We start from the raw sequence: 18,864 nt of genomic DNA on the forward strand, positions 1-18,864 counted from the left end.
GACAGTTATGATAAACAGGTAGAACCACAGGATTACTTATTTTCTGAGGTGACATTCCTGAACAAATTACTAAAACTATTGTTTTATTTTGTAGGTATTCACAATCTTAGAAAATTATTAGCTGTCACTTTTTTTCTCTGGCTACTTGAACAGGAAGGATGGAGTACTTTGATATTTGCTCAAACTGGCAAACTGAGAGAAAAAAAACAAGACCCATCTTCTTATGGAATTAAATACAGAGACCAAACTGAAGATTTGGGGTCTTGGTTTTGTATGTTTTTGACATTTTTAATAGTCAAAACTGTCAACTAGTATCATAGCACCTAGCATTTTTTTTTTTCAAAACAGAATTTATAACAGAATTTTGGGGTTCAAATAACAATTGTGCAACTGCTAGGACAAGCCAGTGATCTTTGTTTCTGCAACAAATATGGATTTTATATACATTTTACTTTGGTGGGAAAAGCCCAGGTTGAACTGTAGGAGCTTTTCTGAGCAAATAAATCCATTCTTCAAATCTCTACAGTTGATGACTACTTTTTTTTAGTCCAGGAACATTGGGCATAATGATAGATGAGAGATAGATATATAGATGCATGCTAGGGTATATATAAACTAGTTCATAATTGAGAACTATTATTTAATAGGCTATTTAATTACTCTGAGATCATTAATCGCTCTGAAATATATAATCTGATTCTTAACTCATCACTCTGAACCCTTTTACAAAGTCAACAGAAAAAGAAGGACAACAGAAAAATTATTTACTCTAGCAATATTTTTGTATTTTATAAAATCATATTTGAAAACAATGTCTACTTTAATTTTCATGTTTTCTTACCCAAAGATGTACAAGAAAAGTTTTCAGTGAAGTTTAACCCAGGTTAAAAATATCCACAGAGCACTGTTATGTTTGCTTCCCCAACCCCTTTTGTATGCACAAAATCCTTACAAGGAAATTCAGTGATTGGATAGAAAACACTTTCCCTCAGGAAATTCATAACATCAATTTTCTTTCAATCTTATGTAGTCTCTATTATATTGTGATCCTAAATTACCATGTCCTGTGTGAGTCACTCATATGTATATACAACTTCTTACATCCTTTCAGAAATAGCCAACATGCTACATGAAGGCAAAAACTGTGATTTCCTAACTCCCTAACACAGCACCTAGTACAAAGAAGGGCTTTATAAATATTTACTGAAAAAATTAATAAAAGATATCAACATATATATCACATGGAATCTGAAGCCAGGTTTCTCACTCTTTTTATTGAATACAGTGTAGCAGTGGACAGGCCACTGTGACATGCATTTGGAGAAGTGGAGAGTGGAGTTATTTGGAAATATGTTTACTATCTTGCATAACATTGAACACATTGACCCCTATGTGGACAGGCCGCTTATGGGGCCTGAGAGACATCAAGAGCAGGTATTCTGGTTTGCCACTGCAGCCACAGAAGTCTTTGTTAAATATGAGGCTATTTCTGCTAATTTTTCAATCCTTCTGTAACACATAAATCTTAGGTCTCATAGTCCATGATTACCAATAGTTTTTATTCTTTCTCTTTATTTTCTTCTGTCTTTTTAAAAACATAATCACCAATGTCCTAATTGCTAGAAATTATACCCCACCCGCAGCTTACCGCCTATTTCTTTCTAGGAATCCCCATGGTGTCATCTCATGCATGTTTGGCATCAGATTTCTGGTTCTTCCTCCTTTTCTCACCTTCCACCTCATGCATACTTGTCCTTTTGATTTTGTGGCGAGCCAAGTCACCAGTTGGTGCCTCCCACTTACCTCCAATCCCTCATATGCCCTCCATCCTTCCCAGAATATGGGCATATGAATTGGAGAAGGAAGTCCACATCACATTCTGAGGGGGTCTCTCTGCATTTCCCCACAGGGCAGCAGACTTTACTGAAGGCTGGAATATAAATAAAATATTATAGACAGGCAGTTAAACACCTAGTAGATACAGCTAGTCTTGGAGTCCAAAACCAATAACACAGTTCCTTATTCAGCTAGCTCTTCACTAGCTTCTGGAATGTGTCCATGCAGCAGAAGCAGCTCACTCCTACTGCCATGATCATGGCAAACAGTGCATTATCTTACTCTCCAGAATCATTCAATGCCCACTCAGAGACAGGGGAAATAAATACGTCTTTCTTTCCAAAGCCAAGTCCACCCCATTATTTTTTAAAATATTTTTAAGCTGTAGTTGGACACAATACCTTTATTTTATTTATTTAATTTTATGTGGTGCAAGGGATCGATCCCAGTGCCTCAAACTTGCAAGGCAAGTGCTCTACCACTGAGCCACAACCCCAGCCTCCACTCCATTATTATTTTTTAAAGACTTTTTTTCTTTTTTTTTAAGCTGTAGATGGGCACAATACCTTTATTTTATTTATTAAGTGGTGCTGAGGATCCAATCCAGTGCCTGAAGCATTGGAGACAAGCGCTCTACCACTGAGCCACAACTCCAGCCCACCCATTATTTTTTAAAGTATTTTTATTGTTTCATTTTAGTTATATATAACATTAGGATTCACTTTGACATAATTTAAAAGGCATGGAATATAATTTGCTCAAATTCAGTCCCACCTCATTATTAAGCCTTTTCAAGAACAAATTCCAATGGGGGAAATCCATACAAGTAAAATCCTACTTCCTATAGGCATATGCTTGATGTGGCTCCATGAACTTGACAAAACAGCCTCAATAGACCTATACGTGACCCTCTGATCTGGTTGATTCCATCTCTCTTGACTCAAATTGTGCAGCCTCAAAGTTGGTAGATTTCCTGTCACTCTCTTTTCTCTAGTAAACAAGAAGAGAAGTTAAGGTGTGAATAGGTTATTCCTCCCAAGCTCTTATCATCAAATACTTCATTGCACATATAGCTAGCAACCAAGCATGGACCATTTAGATGTAGATGGAACACATTCAGATTAAGAATGGAAGACCTCCTCTAACTCCTAGGGGCACACATTTACTTTACTGAGAGGAATGCTTACTATCTCAGCCTAACTAAAAGTATCTTCTGGGGTAAATTCACAAAATACGCGGCATCCCCAGGAACACAGGGAGCTTGTCTAAGGGCATATTCCACTAAATGTCTCTTTAAATAGTTTTTCCAAAAGAAAAATAAAAGTTAGTATCCACCCAAGAAGAAAAAAAAATGCTTATTATATTGCAAATGATTGTTTTCCAAGGCCAAAAATGTCAAGGTCAAGTCTTTCTAAAGCATGCCTTCTCTCTGCCTGTTAACATTAACTTTCAATATCATTAAAATTAAAAAAAATTACATAGATTTCACTAACTCTTCTCAGACCCAAGTTATCTCTACTTCCAAGCAATTTTATTTTAAGATTTTTCTAAAACTAACAGGCACTTCTCCTGTAACAAAATTAAACATGGAGTTGATTTTAGGGGTATACATAAGAAATGTGCCAGGTGGATAGTGGGGAGATTATAAGACAAAGGCAATGTGATGATATATCCCTGGCTTTGAAACCTTGCTTTATCTTTTACTAGAACAATGATCTTCAGAAAGACTGCTACTATTCCTGAGTCTTATATAAGATAGATAGTAAGAGAAATTTCTTCTTAAAAATTTTGGGTGGAATATATGAAATAATTTATGTAAACTATCTAGTTCCATGCTCATCTGTTATTATTAATAATGATTTCATATGAGCTTCTAATATTCTAAACCATAAGAACTCTATTGGTAATTCTACCTTAATATTTCTTTAGAAAATTTCCTATAATTTCTGCCACAATTTTCTTATTTTTGTAGCAGATTGGCTGAAGGCCAAGGTTTTAAGACATATAATGATAACAGCAAGATTCTTACAAAAAAACTGAAGACTACGCACAGATACTAATCCTTTCCCTCAGAAGGCTTGAAAACACCTCCCATATTTAACAAGAACATACTTATGACACCAGGAAAGCCATGTCATGGAACCTGGAGAGTAAGAGATCCTGGTCTTTGAGGATTGTATCAAAGTTACCATAACAGAAGGTGATCTCTAGGACCCAAAATAAATTAGGTTGGGAGCATTTGGATTCTGAGATAGTCTCTTGATTGAATATCTGGGAAATTCAGCATAGTTAGTTAGACAATGCATGTTTGTCCATCTTGGTTGGAATACTCCGGGTCTTAGTTTGTCAGGTAGTCACCACTTAAGTGCCTCTGGTTGTCTGCTTTGAATTTGAAGGACTGATGTTTCTTCTTGAGAATACAGGTATATTTTAAGTGAATACCTTGACTTTTAATATTTTATTAATGTCCATGCAAGCTTTAAAAGCTGTACGGAAGGAGTTTCATAAAGGGGCACATCTGGTGTTGAAAACAAAAACATGTGACACTTGAATTTTAAAGTCGGGTCCTAAACTAACTAGCTTATCAGGCTCAATTCTTAATCAACCTGTCATCTCTAAAAAGAGCAAAAGTGCTCATACACATTTGAGCATGTTAATCCTGAATTCACTTCCAGCTCATTGTTTGGGGGTCCAAAGTCCTTTCTCTCTATTAGAAGCACAACTTCCAGGATCTGGAAATGGTTTGGGTGCTTTTTCTGAACACTAAAATTTTCCAAAAGCACATTTTGTTGAATTACATTTGATTGAATCAGACACACATGAATTGAATTTACTTGAAACCATGGTACTGAAAATTAAGAGGTTAAAGGGCTTAATGATGTTTTTCAGACTTTGACAACATCAAAAACCACAGCTTCTGAACCTCAAAGTGGGGGTGAAAGCTTTGTGTCAAATATAAGGCAATCTGGAAGTCATTGCCCTGAAAGGCCAGGGGTCTGCAAACATTTTCTATAAAGGGCCAGATAGTAAATATTTTAGATTTCACGGACTCCGTGGTCTCTCTGGCAACTACTCAACTGCTGTTAAGTGCAAAGTATCACAGACAACACATAAATAAATGAATGTAGCTGCGTTCCAGTAAAAGATTATTTACAAAATCAAACTACAAGTCAGATTGGGCCCATGGGATTGAGGATTCCTGCTCTTGATGAAGAGGATCCCTTGTAATAATGAGGAAGTACCTCTAGGTAAGGCAGATTCTTCACAATGCCTGATCCCAACATCTCAGGGTGACCTGATGACAGGTCTGAATTAGCCTGAAAAATGTTCTGCACACTGCACACCATTTCTTTCCTCTCTTTATTGCTGTTTTTATTACATATGTAACAGATTCTAAATCCAGGAAAATCAGAAAGTGCAGCTGCACAAAAAGAAGAAAATAGTACATCTTTAATCCTACTCCTCAGAAATTTTTTATATCATTTCACATATTTTACTATGTGGAAAAATAATACATCTTTGTGAATACATAATTTTATTTACAACTGAATTGCACTGTGTGTATGTATACACACGTACGTGTACACACACACACACACACACATTTGGTAGACTCATAATGAGTTTCATTAGCCTCTAAGAACACTAATTGACCAATCATGTGACCATGAACTTTCCTTGATATTCTACTTTTGTCAAGTGTAAGTGAAAGAACATACCTTATATTTGTTACAGTGGAATAGAAAGATAAAAATGAATTAGTAGACTACCTTATGACCTTAGATTCTAACTGCAATTGAATGGAACTTATAGTCTAGTCCCATTATATGTTTTATTTTTGATTGTTTTCAATTGCAAGAGTACATTTTTTTAAAGATTGTATTTTCCTACTGCCAAATCATTTCTGGGTGTTGGAGTCATACTTTTGAAAGCAATGACCTGACTTCAAAATATTGCCAAATTTGATGCAGGTGCAAAGATCTTATTGAAAATCTTGACTACATTGGTTGTTTGGTGCCAAATCTAAATCTTAGCTTTTACATTAAAAAAAAAAAAAAAGATCCTTGTGTACGTGTGTGTGGGTGAGGGGGGGTGTGGATCTAATTTTAGAACTTGCTAGTATGAGGACTTCTTAAATCTGCTCCCAGAATCTAAATTCAGAGCATGCCTTTAATGGTATCTGTTTCAAACTCAAAGGGATGGAGATGTCTCAGCTGGGAGGATATGTGCAGAAAAGAGCCTCCAGCAGTCTCTTTCATTTAATCACAGTCAGCTTTCCTTCTAGGGGTTCCAAATTAGCAGTGGGGCAACTTTTATTTTTTACTTTTCAGTTTGAACAAGCAGGTGTTTCTTTCATGAGGCCCATATGTTCCTTCACGAGCTTTCTCCAGTGCACCTACAGCACAGCCTATGGAAATGTGGCACACAGCCAATTTCCTTATGAGACTTTTCCTTTTATTCCAAGGAGAATATGGGGAAAGTGAACGAAAGCGTGAATGTGCCTGCATTTGTGTTCCTGTGCATGAGGAGGTGGAGCAAGGGAACAACAGCATTCTCTTTAGGATGATGGAGAAACCACGAATGGTGCCAGAAAAACCACAGCGAGGATGAGCTGTCAGCGAGAGGCCTGAGGTCCAATCTGACCCCACGCCAAACTCCTGCTTGTGGGCACATTTCCCAGCAGGCTATATGGTGGCTATGGCAGATCCTGGGAGCAGCTGTCTCTGCTTGGCAAACAGGCAGTGGTTGGGCCAGGTGGATTTTTCAAGATAAAATTAACAGCCATTATGAAGAAAGAAGAAGTCCACTCAGACTTGCTCCCTGTTCAACCAGGATCACCATGAACTCAAGGGTGGAGCAGGTTGAAGAGGGAGAGGTCTGTATAAAGGTAAAAAGAAAAAAAAAAGCTTGCATTGTTGTATTGTCACCTTGGAGAAATGAAAAATAACTGGAAGACCAAAAAGAAGAAAAAAAAAAAAAGAATAAAACAGGCTGGAGGGCCGGTTGTGGCTCAGTGGAAGAGTGCCTGCCTAGTACATGTGAGGCATAGAGATCAATCCTCAGCACCACATTAAAATAAATAAATAAATAAAGGTATTGTGTCCAACTATAACTAAAAAATACTTTTTAAAAAACCTAGGCTGGAAATGATTTTCTCTATAAGCATAGCCGCATGATCATCATCAAAGTTTGTATTGTTGGACAAAAGCATTCAATGTTTATAAAAGGAAAAGACCTGCCCTTTTGGAGAAAAATGACTGTTTTGTCACTTTTTATGGGAATAGTAGATAATCTAGAACCCAAAATATGTGTGCAATTTACTCCTCAAAGTTTGAAAACAAACCTGTCAGCTCTACTCATCCCATGTTCTCCTCTGTTTCCTCGTTAGCAAGGAAGCAGTAACGTGAGCCCTTTACTCTATACAGAACAGAAACTGGAGAATACCATATTGTACGACATAATCATTGCCACAGTATGGACTCACGAGAATTCCATGCATCCTAATCTTGCATCAAAGACAGGTTATTAATAAATGATTTTTAACAGTGCTACTTAAAAAAAAAAGCTTCACATAATATTTGTGCCCAATTGTTTTGCAAAAAAAATTTGGCAAAAAACCTGCAACAATCATACAGTGAAATATGGTATGTTACTGTAATAACACTACTCCAAATATTCACATAAATTAGATAGTTTAAACACAAACTGAAGCACAATAATAAATATAGAAATTACAACCTTTTTTAAGAATAAAATCAGTTCTGAGCAAATTTTTTTTTTAAATTTATTTTCAAATAAAGAAGACTAGGACCATAGAGCTGCTGCTAAATTATTTTGCATTTGGTCTTTCTTTCCCAGTAGGATTCTTTCCACTGACTTGCTGCCCTGAAGTGTGGTTTGTGGATTAGTAGCATAGGACACCCATAGCACAAAAGTTAATAACAAGAATCAACAAATGGGACTTACTTAAACTGAAAAGTTTTTTCTCAGCAAGAGAAACAATTAGAGAGGTAAATAGGGAGCCTACATCATGGGAACAAATTTTTACTCCTCACACTTCAGATAGAGCCCTAATATCCAGAGTATACAAAGAACTCAAAAAATTAAACAATAAGAAAACAAATAACCCAATCAACAAATGGGCCAAGGACCTGAACAGACACTTCTCAGAGGAGGACATACAGTCAATCAACAAGTACATGAAAAAATGCTCACCATCACTAGCAGTCAGAGAAATGCAAATCAAAACCACCCTAAGATACCATCTCACTCCAGTGAGATTGGCAGCCATTATGAAGTCAAACAACAACAAGTGCTGGAGAGGATGTGGGGAAAAGGGTACTCTTGTACATTGCTGGTGGGACTGCAAACTGGTGCGGCCAATTTGGAAAGCAGTATGGAGATTCCTGGGAAAGCTGGGAATGGAACCACCATTTGACCCAGCTATTGCCCTTCTCGGACTATTCCCTGAAGACCTTAAAAGAGCGTACTACAGGGATACTGCTACATCCATGTTCATAGCAGCACAATTCACAATCGCTAGACTGTGGAACCAACCCAGATGCCCTTCAATAGATGAATGTATAAAAAAAATGTGGCATTTATACACAATGGAGTATTATACAGCACTAAAAAATGACAAAATCATGGAATTTGCAGGGAAATGGATGGCACTAGAGCAGATTATGCTTAGTGAAGCTAGCCAATCCCTAAAAAACAAATACCAAATGTCTTCTTTGATATAATGAGAGCAACTAAGAACAAAGCAGGGAGGAAGAGCAGGAAGAAAAGATTAACATTAAACAGATACATGAGGTAGGAGGGAAAGGGAGAGAAAAGGGAAATTGCATGGTAATGGAGGGAGATCCTCATTGTTATACAAAATTACATATAAGAGGTTGTGAGGGGAATGGGAAAATAAACAAGGAGAGAAATGAATTACAGTAGATGGGGTAGAGAGAGAAGATGGGAGGGGAGGGGAGGGGAGATAGTAGAGGATAGGAAAGGTAGCAGAACACAACAGTTACTAATAGGGCATTATGTAAAAATGTGGATGTGTAACCGACGTGATTCTGCAATCTGTATTTGGGGTAAAATTGGGAGTTCAAAACCCACTTGAATCAAATGTATGAAATATGATATGTCAAGAGCTTTGTAATGTTTTGAACAACCAATTAAAAAAAATATGTGACAAGAACAAAAAAAAAATAAAGAATACTAATAAAATGAAAAAAAAAATGCATTTCCTTGGAGCTTGTTAGAAATGCAGAATCTCGAGTTCCATCCCAGACCTACTAAATCAGACTCTGCATTTTTAACGAGATCCTCAGGTGATTTGCATGCAGAGTAAAATCTGAGAGACTGTCCTGGTCCCATCAGGAAAACTTAATTTCTGTAGTTAGTTATACCTGTGACTTATTTCAGGAGTAGAACTGATTGTACTATTTACTCAGGGTTGTTGGGTACTGAAACCATCAGTCATGTCCCAAACAATGTGGGGATTCTGAAGTAACAGTAAAAATTTCCTCAGTTGTTTAGCCAAAATTTCCAGCACTGGAAGAATTCAACGTGTAATAATAAAAGCAAAAAAATAACATTCACACATTCTAAACCACTGTATTTTAAGAATGCTTTGGTCACATTAGACACTACCATATTACTCTATGACATTTATTTCAAGGAAATGATGACATCATGAAGCATCCCATTAAAGGTATTGATTAGCTGTCATAAAGTCAGCTCAGAATGACTTTTGGTTCCCATTAAATTGAAACCTTAAGTCTCAGATAAGATTGTCTTAGCTAATCTTAAAAATTAGTCTATTAGATAAATAGACTACTTGGTAATTTAACTGAGTCTGTTAGATAAAATTGAAAATAAAAAGGTACAGTAATCTTCTTTGATGGCAACAATCTCTTCAAACAATGGTGAAAAGTGACTCAAACATCAATTTTATGATTGATGTATGAGTGGCCTCACAAGCCTCCAGGTGCAGGTCACATGCAGCCATATGCTTGAAGCAGGAAGCAAGAAAGAATGTAGCAGTGGCCTTCACCTTTGTAATCGGACACTGCATCCTGCAATTGACCTGCTCCCTGAACTTCACCCAACACCAATGGAAATCCTGTATGTGAAACAATGGCAGGATATCTCTGGGAAAGTTATAAAACCCAGGACTCTTGGAAGGAGTATTCAAAATAACAGTATTCATGAACGCATGGAATCTTTATGTACTGCCCACCAAATAACAATAGTTATAAAGTATCTAAGGAAATTCCTTATCAAATTCAATAGGCTTTTACTTTAAAAGAAAAAAAACTCAGAATCTGAGCTGCTTTGTGAAGTTTTTAAATATAGACAGTCTTAGAAAAGCATTTCATGAACAAATACACTGCTTTTAAAATTGTAGTGGTACCTCAGAATCGTCTGGAAGGCTTGTTACAACACAGTATGGTTTTTTCCTGGTCCATGTTCCATGGATCTGAAAGAGGACCCAGAATTAGTATATAATAAGTTATCAGATGATGATGATGGTTATGATGATGTTGCTTGTACAAGGGTCACATTTTCAAAAACACTGAACTTAAGTAAAACATACTATTGTTGAGTACTCTCATTGCTAATTTCATATTCATGTGTTGTATTTACATTATTAAGCATTTTCTTTGTGGCCAGAACCATGTAAATTGCTAGAAATACAAAGATGAAAAAAATCAGTCTTGCTCTCCAAAGAGGTAACAACCTAAAGGTCTTACCCAATCCTATGCAGAAATGAATTAGGGATAAAGCTCTCCACCAACCTCAGTACAGAAGCAAGAGACTCCTGGTTCCATCATTTCTAGTGTCTCCCATTCCCTGTGCCTCTACTTCTTCTCCCTTCAGGAAGACTCTGAACCTTCCAGAGAGGGTCATCATTTCAACATCTCAATCCCTGCCAGGCCCCATCAGATGGCATTTGACAGTAGTAGGTCATTTGACTCCACATCTAGCCCATATTACCATTCTCGTGTTGTTCTGTGACTTAGTGGCTTGCTCTTTTCTCCCCAGTTGCAGTTGGAGTCATCCCCATGTATCATAGTTACTAGTCCTAGCTTTCCACTTTGGTTGCTCCTTTTCTGATTTGATGTCTCAAGTCTCTGCCTCACACTAAATTCCTGTTCAAAAGACTCAAGAAGTAGCTGTGTTCCTGCTGCCGGGTAAACAGTCTCTAGGATCCTGTCCATGTAGTTCTTGCCTTTCCCAGTTTCCACCTCTTTGATCGGGATCTCTTTGTGTGCACAAGGGCACCTTTGTATTGACTGTGACCCATACCATGGAGGATTTGTTAGTGCCCTTTGGTGGAACTTTCCCTACACACTGTCCCTCCTATGACAGCCCTTGTTCATGGGGATCTGGATGCAGAGACTGGTTGCCTCTGCTGTTTCTATCCATCCAGGGTGTTCAGTTTGGCTTTGGATCCTAGTTATGGACTAGGACAGGTCCCATGGCAGGTGAACTTACATGGGAAGTTCTTTGGAGCTCTGAGCCCTCCTAACCTTCCTTCATGCAAATTCTCTTCACTAAGCTAACTTCCCCACCTCTGCATATCAGTTTGGGAGGTCACTTACTTATTCTTAGATCCTTTCCCTCAGTCTGTGTTCAGTGTCCCTACCATGTGTTAAGATGTTTCCTAATATTATCCTTATTTTAACATTTACAAACTTTTTGTAATTCTTGTTCCTCTTCCTTACTAGACTGCAATATTATTAGACTTGCTCCCTGTTTCATCTATAGCATATGGCACAAGGCCTTGCACTTTTGCATTCCATGCATGCTTACATAAAAACTCATTCTGAATTAACTGCACAACTACTAGATTTCAAACACTATATATATAATGGAGACAATGTCAATCATGCTAATTTTCTTTTGTTTTTTTGAAATGGTAATTCAGTCTCTTATCCTTCACTTCTACCATCATCCACATGCTTATGGTCACCTGAACATGAACACCTAGCTGGTAGATGGGAAAGGCAGCTGAAAGAGAACTTAACACCAAGGCCAGGGAGAAATGCACATTACTTACAGTCATTGATTGTAACCATGTAATTATTTTCATTTTATTGATAAGCTATTTAAGTAGTCCACACAGATATAAGAGGAGCTAGGAAGACATCTCCCAATCATGTTTCTATAAATTGGAATGGTGGCACAAATCTTTGGCAGTCCACGAATCATCTCTTCCAGAATCTAACAATTATCCAAACACAACTTTCATACAAAACATATCACTTCATGAGAGATAATTCAAAGTATTTACAAGTACTAGTGCTACCTCAAAATCCAGTGTTTCTGAATGATTTGCTCAATGCTCTATCAAGAGTATACAGAGCTTTATTTGACCTGACGGTTCATGAACTCGGAAACTTAATTAAACAAATAAAGAAATATAGACTTAGAAGGATGAAGTAATGTGCTTAGGTCAGGGTTAGTAGATGAGAACCTTATTTTTTTCCCCTCTCCTGCTCCACCTCCTCGCCAGAATTCCAGGGAGGTGAGCAGCTTCTCTGAAGTCAGCTTCCTGCTGGGAATAAAATGGGTTTCACTTAGCAGATTTTTATATCGGCTTGATCTCTTTCAAGAAAAGGGGGACTTCTACTGAAATTGGATGAAATAAAAATTCACCTGAGGATATATGTACAAGCTAAAAATGGAAGGAGAATGGGGAAAACTGAAACAGGGATACAGGTAGACTAGGGAGATACTCCTCCAAGGACAAGCCATTCCTGAAAGCAAAGAGGGACTATCTGGCATCCACCAATCCAACCAAGATAAAAATTAAGACTAACTAGAGAGCAGCATGCAGCAGTATAAAAGTATAAAATACTATTATCTATTGTAGGCTTCCACACCAAATTCTCTCTCCAGCTCACTGAACTCTCTGAAATGAATGCCAAAGGCTGATTCTTCCACCCTTCCAGATGCCCCTCTCCTCTGCAGCCTATGCACAACAAGCATTGTGAATAACCACTGTGGAAAGAGAAACAAAAATGGAGATTCACCACCCAGGATTTGAAGGATATCTGCATGGCCAGTGTTTCTTCTAGGAGGGATTTGAGACATAGTGACAGGCCAGGGAAGACCAAGAAGGAAGTCCATAAAAGATGGTAGAGAGGTATCTTTATGATTCAGGTAATGGGAATTCTTGCTTGAGAGTTCACTGAATATGTCATAGAACACTGGACTAGAGATGCTAATTTGACCTGAAAGATAAATTGGATAATCATGAACAACCGATTAAGAATCACAACTATTTATTTTTTCAACAGTAAAATGTTGCTTCTAAATAGCTAGTTATTGAGAGCTTTCATTTGGAATAATGTGCTTAATCTTCTAATATGTTCTATATGGGCCCAGTTTTGCCTTGCCAGTGTAGTTATACTTAATTGACCCTAGAATACCATTGGATTCATTCTCAGGGAAAGCATATCAAATATAATTCCTATTTTAAGTCAACCACAGGTTTAATTGATTTCATTTATTCAACTAAAATAATTTATATCATCTTACATAATTAAAACATTTCAAGAAATCATTTAATAAAAATTTGCAGCATTTATTCTTAAGTTATCCTGAAAGAAATATTGTGTGTATTTTAATATGTGTAGTTAGCTGGAGTTTAAAAGGTTGGATTTATCATGGAGCTAATGACCTTCAAGTTAAAAAAAATGTTAGGTTTCCTCAGAAGCTAACAACCAGGAGATCTGAACTTGTGATAAACCTGCCTCAAAAACCTCCTACGAGTGACCAAGTAGAAAATTAGTCCCTGCATGCCCTGTATGATGTGACCCATGAAAGGATAAAGGGACAGATACTGATCGCCTAAGCTGAAGTCATATACTTAGGAAAGATAGCTTTGGTTCTTGGGTCAGAGATTCAAACTTGTTCTGAGGTGACACTTTCTTGACCCCCATTTCCAATTTCAAAAGACCCATATTCTAAAGCACTGCTGCCCTCACTCCCAGTATATATGATTATGTCCAAAATCCCAGTTGAAATACGTAAGTCTTCGCACAAGGAGGATAAAAGCATGTTAACTGTAGCTCCCGTTCATCTGGGTCTGGGTGACGCTGACTGAAACCAGCGAAGGGCAGAATTGTGAGGCAGTAATATTGTTGTGTGCCTCTGAGTGACTTTCTTCTTTCCTTTCTTGAATGACATTCCATTCCCAGCATTCCAAAATCTGTTTTGTTCCTCCCCTAATTGTACACTGACCTGAATAAATCCTAATTCCTATAATTGAACCCTAAACTTCCCAGTCATAGCCTTGCCTATCACAGCCTGAGGATCCATAGTCATGAGAACCAAACATTTTGGATATTGCTTTAGAGTTAATTCGTGTCCTCGTTTCTTCCCATAAAACCCATCTTGTCCCATGAGCATCTACTTTGCTTTCTCAAGGCTATCTTGATTATATTAATTATAATTTTAAATTAATCCACTGTTCTTACGGTTTGTCATATTTTATCATTTCTAATATATTTTCCTCATTTTATATCTGTTGTCTTTGAACATCTCAATATGCTATCTTTAGGCCAGGTACCATGTGTGGTGTGGTTTTCATGACTCCTGCTTCTTGTCATCCCTGGTATCATGACTAGGTAACTGCAATCTCTTGATGTTTCGATCCACAAACTGTTTAGGAGCAATTGAAACTGAAGAATGAGTCCTGGCTTTTTTTGTTGTTGTTGTTTTGGTGCTGGGGATTGAACCCAGGCTCTAAGAATGTGAAGCATGTGATTTACTACTGACCCACACCCCCAGTCGCATAAGTCCATATTCTTGCTTGAACATTGTCAGACAAAACCATGGCACTTCCTGGTGACCTCATGAAAGCACCAAAACTTTGCAGAAAAGAGTTTCAGGAGCTTGAAGAAAATGCTACAAGATGAGAGTGAAGTATTTAAGACATGCTTCATCACTAATACCCTCCATATCATAGAATAGTGATTCTCAGACTTATGAGGTTATCAGAATCAACTGCAGGGTTTGTTATTACAGCCAGATGATTAGACTTCAATCCAGAGTTCTGGGTTCAAAGAACTAGAATTGGGCCCAACAAGGTCCATTTCTAACAAGATTCCACACAATGCTGAGGCGGTTGGTCTAGAGATCACATTTTGAGAACCAATGTCCCCTAGAGAGATGAAGAAAAGTAAAGATGCCTCCCATCTGCTGGCTTTCGGGGCAACATGAAGATAGCTTGGCACACAGTCAGCTCTCTAGAACTCTCAAGCAAGAATTCCCATTACCTGAATCATAAAGATACCTCTCTACCATCTTTTATGGACTTCCTTCTTAGTCTTCCCTGGCCTGTCACTATGTCTCAAATCCCTCCTAGAAGAAACACTGGCCATGCAGATATCCTTCAAATCCTGGGTGGTGAATCTCCATTTTTGTTTCTCTTTCCACAGTGGTTATTCACAATGCTTGTTGTGCATAGGTTGCAGAGGAGAGAGGCATCTGGAAGGGCGGAAGAATCAGCCTTTGGCATTCATTTCAGAGAGTTCAGTGAGCTGGAAAGAAAATTTGGTGTGGAAGCCTACAATAGAAAATAATATTTTATACTTTTATATTGCTGCATGTTCCTCTCTAGTTAGTCTTAATTTTTATCTAGGGTATTCCTCCCTTAGAATTGAGGAACTGTCACTCGGTTCACTTTATGTTTTCCAAATAATTAATTCCCACCTACTTCAAAAGAGAAGCAATGAATATTCCTCCAGCATGTAACAAGTATAAATTTTTCTTTCACAAATCACATGTTTGCAAACAAGGGTTTTGCTTTATTTTGCACCTGACATGCTTTCTTGACTCCTAAGAACCCCACTACCATCTGCTTCGACAAGCTAATCTCTCTCTCTCTCTCTCTGCTATTTCAGTAAACTTAGTATATTCAGACATATTCCACTCACCACTAGGCATTAGGATTGTAGCACTGTAAAGCTGCTTCCTCTGAGTTGCAGCGTATCCTTGCATAACTTCACACAGCTCTAAGAATGAACTTTCAGAAGAGGAGCAAGGCCAAAGCCCAGCACTGTCTCAGGGCTCTGGCAATGCCCGATTGCTAGGGCTATAGTGGATGGAGCCTTTTAGTATGTATGGAGCCCACTGTGGCTGTCTTATGAGGTACTTTTGATACTCAGGACCTTCAACTTGGCCTCTTCAGTAACTAATTGGAGATGATAATCTTAAGAAGACATGACCAGGTTTTTCCTCCTCCACATCTCTCCCCATCTTCCAACTAGTAAGCTTTCTATTCATCCATAGCTTTACTGCGCAGATTTCCTGTTGGCAACAAATTTATGGTCTCAGCTAGCACCTGCCTCCTACTTTATCTATGGCAATAACAAACTTGAGAATTCCTACCTTGCACATGTGGGATAGTTTTTGCCTCTTTCCAACTGTCTCTGTCTCTCAACTTTCTTTCTGGTGTCCTTCAGTATTGCCAGACTGTCTGGCTGGATCAGGAGGTCTGCTCAAGAGCAAACACCAGGAAAGAAGCAGCCACATGTTTAAAATTACCCCCTGCTTGGCAGGAAATGCATCCCACTGACTCTGTGTAGAGTTTCCCAAGAAGGAAATTCATAATAAGGAGAGCTGGGGACATAATGAGTCACTCTCCCTCTCCTTATGTCCCCAAATCTCATACTGTCCAACTTACCAGTCAAGTGTGTATAGACCATGGAGTGGGGAGTCGGGGAAAAAGGGAGGTGTATAGTTTGGTAAATTGTTGACTTTGCTCACTGCCTGGGGACCTGGCTACCAAGAAATGGTGTTTCATTCAAACTCAGAAGTTAAATAATGTAAACATATTTGTTCTCTACTTTTTGCCCTAAATACGAGTGAAAGGGGCCATCAGGTACTCTGAAGATGCAAAAAGGGAATATTCATCAATATTTCCTATCATTTTGTGATATACTTCATATTCTGATGAGTATGGTTTTGCAAGAAATACTTCTTAATCAAGAATTCTACCAAATTTATGACCTGAATGGTTGAGAGCCTACTTCTGGGTCAAAGTAAGTTAATTAAGATGATTCACTAGACAATGTTCATTGAGTACTTGAAAAGTCCCAGATACATGTGAGGTACTGACTAGATAATAAATAAATGGGTGCATATGGTAGCAGCACTGCATTGGGCAGAAGTTAAAAAAAATGTTTGTTAGAGGAATCAAAGGGTCAAAATGTGAAGACTAGCTGGCCAGTAGGTCAAAAGGACACATGGAATGATATCTTTGTATGACCCCAAATATCCTGTGTAATAAATGTCCTACCTCAATCATTGTGTTTGTAGGACCTGTTAGTGCTTATTTGAGTCTGTGTTTACCTTTGTTTAGACGTGAGGATAAGTACCTGAGGACAAAGTATGTGCTTTATTCCTTTCCAAATCCTTAACACCTCAACCACCCACGTCAGATGCATTACGAAAGTCAGTAATTTGTTGGAGCATTATTATTATTAATAGAATTCAAAGTAACAGTCCAAAAATTATGAATCCTTGAGAATATTTGACAGAAACAAAATGTAATCATTCTTTAACCACTGAAATAAAAATTGCACTCTTACATCAACCACTCACACTTGAAATTAAAATGGAATCACTCATAACAATATTAGAGGAAGAAAATTAATGGTTTTGCATTAATGAGCTTCCTGGTTTATTACTTAATAAATTGGTGTTTGTTACAAGAAATGTTTAAGAAGATTTTAACTATTAGATAAGCTATACTCTATGCATCTAAAATTATTTTGACCACTTTTTACAAAATGAAAAATAATTAAAGAATGATATGAGGCAAAATGCTGGCACTGGATGATCTGATGTTTTTATGATTATGTCATATATATTACACATAAATCATAGCCACTGTATTGTTGCATCTTGTTAAATTGTATGAAAATTTAATTTAAGGTCAATATGATACCATTGTAGATAAATGAACCATTTCCTTTGCATGGATGATTTTATAGCAGAAATTCGGTGGTTAGTAAGTTAAAACTGTTAGAATCTCCCTTATAAATTTTCAAAGGTGCCATGCTCTGTGGATTGAAATTTAGTAGTAAACCCTAAGACTAGAATTGTATTATCATCTTAGAAATTCTTTTACCTTGGCTAAAAGATGCAAATTACAAAGAACATAATGAATCTGTATTTCCTTGCATTATTAGAAGATAGTGTCTACCCACAGAAGATGATAACTCAGCAAGATCAACACTGTGTATTACAAATACGAATGAAATATTCTGAAGACTAGCTTGGGCTTAATAGCAATCTGATGACTCTAGACTTCACCTTCTTAATTGTCAGTAAAATGAAAGATTTGGATAAGGAAGACCTCTAAAATCTTTTTGTCTACTACCATCTAATCATCTATCTATTAGTCTATCGTCTACCTTAATCTGTTACTCTGTTGAATCACCAGTCATCTCCACTAAATGCATTTTAAGTAATAATAGCAGGGTAAAATTACAGAACTAAAAACATTCCACATTGTATCTCCCCATCAACAGCCTGTGTTTTCTTAAGCTCTGTTGTAGACCTTGAGAATCCATTCCCTTCTTCAAGATCACCAGGAAAACCTTCCTGCTATAGCTCAGGCATTAAGAATCCTTACAGCCCAGCAGCTTGGGAGACTGAGGCAGGAGGATTGTGAGTTCAAAGCCTGCCTCAGCAAAAACAAGGCACTAAGCAACTCAGACCCTCTCTCCAAATAAAATACAAAATAGGGCTAGGGATGTGACTCAGTGGTTGAATGCCCCTGAGTTTAATCCCCAGTATCCTCCCTACCAAAAAAAAAATTGTTACACCAACACATTTTTAAAAAGCATTTAATTTGGCAAAATATACAACTTTGTAAATTAGTTGCATTACACTTACAATGGACACATCATAAATAACAATTAATGTCTATCGTACACAAGGATGTTAGACTTTGGTGTAATTTAGATCCTGAAAGATGAATTTGCATAATAGACTATGACCACT

The sequence above is a fragment of the Marmota monax genome, unplaced genomic scaffold (genome assembly GCF_021218885.2).
Source record: "Marmota monax isolate L192 unplaced genomic scaffold, Marmota_monax_Labrador192_F-V1.1 WCK01_AAM20220418_F8-fsc00137, whole genome shotgun sequence".
In the NCBI taxonomy this organism is placed as follows: Eukaryota; Metazoa; Chordata; class Mammalia; order Rodentia; family Sciuridae; genus Marmota; species Marmota monax.